Genomic DNA, 2945 nt, shown 5'->3' on the forward strand with positions numbered 1-2945 from the left:
ATGTTGTTCAATATCGGCGGGAGCGGATCTCTGAGAGCGAACGACGGTAGTTGCTCCGATGATCACACACTCGCTCTCTCTCCGCCGGTTCGAACTTTTATTGCAAAATACAAGAAAGACACTGCCCCTGAGATTTGCATACCGCGCCCCCCGGTCCGGCCCCTTGGTAGTGATCTGATCTACCCAAATACACAAGTCACAGACTTTGCTGATGACAAATGTCCACCTGGGCTCGACAGCTGTTCCCAAACTGTCTTTTGGTATTCAACAACTCTTTGTTCCCAATTTGTTTATTCCCACTCTGTGATTGAATCTAGCCTTCTTCCATCTGTTCGCCCCCCTTGCTTTGACGTGATTACGGTACTTAAGAAAAGGCCCTCCACCCAAACAGCCGACACCTCTGCGCTGAGTATGTCCAGACATGCCCAAATTAACCAAAACTTTAAACATGATACAATTTTGTTTGTAGATTTCTCAATCACTATGGCTTCAGCAAATTTGTTCTTCGTCGTGTTATCCATTTTCTTCGCTTTGAATTATCCTTAGCTGTCTGTCTGAGACGAGGGGGCGGAGTACTCACGTCAGCTGTGTGCTTGGCCATTCAGTGGTATTTCAGACTCGATGTGCTATGATGATAGCTCAGTTCACGACTGCAAAACATACAGGTAACTTTGGTCTTGTCAGTGGAACAATCTGGCAACTTTTTAAAAGTAAACTTTCCATTCATAACCTCTTTATGAATTAATAAAGTATCCGTTTTCGGTGTCTCGCGCTGCCGTGGCTGGAAAAACAAACATGTGTGGACATGTGCAGCGTGCTTGTTGTTTTGTTTCTGGATTATTTATAGAGCAACGTCACATCCGCTGTGACGTCTGCAGCGTTAATCTCGCGAGAAAAAAATTAATCCCGTTAAAATTCATTTAAATTAATGCCAATAAAAATGCACTAAACTGACAGCTCTAATATATATATTAACATATATGACATGTACACATATACCGGTATAACATATATAACACACATTGTCGGAGTGTACACACATTGGTTGTTGGTTGTCGGAGAGGCAGGTGTTGAATCAAGACTGCAGAGGAGGGGATTGTTAGAAGCATTTTTTCATCTTAGTTTCTGACATCCACGTGCAGTGACAGTTGCTACGTGTTCTAAAGGTGTAAGATTAAGAACATGAATGCACAGGTTGAGCAGAAGAAAAATTAGGATTCCAGCAGTATTAAACACGAGCGTGAGAGCAAAACAAAACATTCCATTTTACCTGCTTGCAGCTGAAATGCTCGGAAATGGAGTCACGCAAGCAAAAGTGTATTCTTCCATTCGAGCTCTTCATCCAACTCTTGCTTCATCTTTAATTCACAGTCAGAGTCATCCCTGACAATTATTAATCACTCTCTGCGAGCTGCTGTTTTCCCTACACAGCACGCATCGCCGCACAGTGCTTTTTGCACACAAAAAAGAAAAACACCTCTGATTCAGCAACACACACACACACACACACACACACACACACACACACACACAAACACACACACACACCACTTATTTATGTTGCGTCTCTCGAAAATCTCAGCAAACTTGAAAAGAAAAAGAATAACATATAAAACCAATTATTTCATCACACAAGAAAAGGGTTTGACTGGTGGTGCGTTATGAATGTGATGAACACATCAATAGAGAGTTTGTTGTCAGTGTTCAAGTCTCCTCAGCCTACTTACCAGATAGAGAACTGTGTTCATTTTCATTGATATCTGACTTACACAGTCTGGGTCAAAATAACTGTCTTTCTTTTTTATTTTTTTTGTTTTTAATTAATTTCTTTTTAAATATTTGCAATCAGCTCAAATATCCTCCTGACTACCAGGAAAAAAAATATTGTCCAATCACATTTATTTTGACATTCCCCAATCTATGTGAAGTAATTGGACTCCTCCAAAAAAATTTTTGAAATCCCACTACATTTTTGAAACAGGCTCAAATACACTTAAAACAACTCAAACAACACTTTAACGTGTTCATAAGAGTCTTATAATTAAAATGCCAACAGCATTTTAAGACAAAATGTGGTCGATAAAAAGTATTACTTTTCCTCTTCCCATAAAAAGTGCTTGCACTGAGGGAAGCCATTTTCTTACTTTTTCTAACCCCTACAAATTTGGTATCATTGGAAAGCACTGAATGTCCTCTTTAGAGTAACAAAAGGAGTTAATGCGATTGGAGGCACTGGGTGGGAGATATTTAGGTTCACAAATGTCCTCTACAGAGGACAAATTTGAACTACTGGTAGTCAGGAGGATATAATGGTTTATTTGGTTATCTCCTATGAACAGTGGTCAAGATATCGGCCTCACAATTCTCAGGTTCAGGGTTTGGATTTTGCGCTGGTCTTTCTGTGCGACAATTCTCTCCGTTCTCCCAGCTGCCCAAAAATCATGCATGTTCAGATCAATGGCAAATCTAAATTGCCTCTAGGTGATCAGACAGAGACAGCACCACCGTCCTCTGTTTGAAATGAATCGAGAGAAGCTTTCAAGTTATGTCTGTCCTTTGTAAGTGTTCATATTAAAGCCCATGGTCCTTAACTCCTATTAGAACAGAGGCACAAAGAGAAGATTTTCTCTTTTGGTGTTAAAAGTGTTCACACAAAGTAAGGTGTTTTGCATGGTGTGCATTGCATCTCATATTAAAGTCAACAAAGAATTCAAAAATCTGTATTCTGTATTTTAGCTGTAAGGTTAATTTAAGGTAAGGTTAGTCTAGCTGGTTTACTTAAAAAAAAACAAACAAAAAAAACATCGAAATGAGTTCCCTTGCCTCGAATTGAGTCAAATTACAATATGGCCGCCTTCGGGCCAAAACCTCTTAATGTCACAATTTAGTAAATTGCACCTTTACTATTAGTCAGTCCACACATGTGTGTGTGTGTTATTACAAAT

This window comes from Hippocampus comes, unplaced genomic scaffold (genome assembly GCF_001891065.2).
Source record: "Hippocampus comes isolate QL1 unplaced genomic scaffold, H_comes_QL1_v1.1 scaffold9, whole genome shotgun sequence".
NCBI lineage: Eukaryota > Metazoa > Chordata > Actinopteri > Syngnathiformes > Syngnathidae > Hippocampus > Hippocampus comes.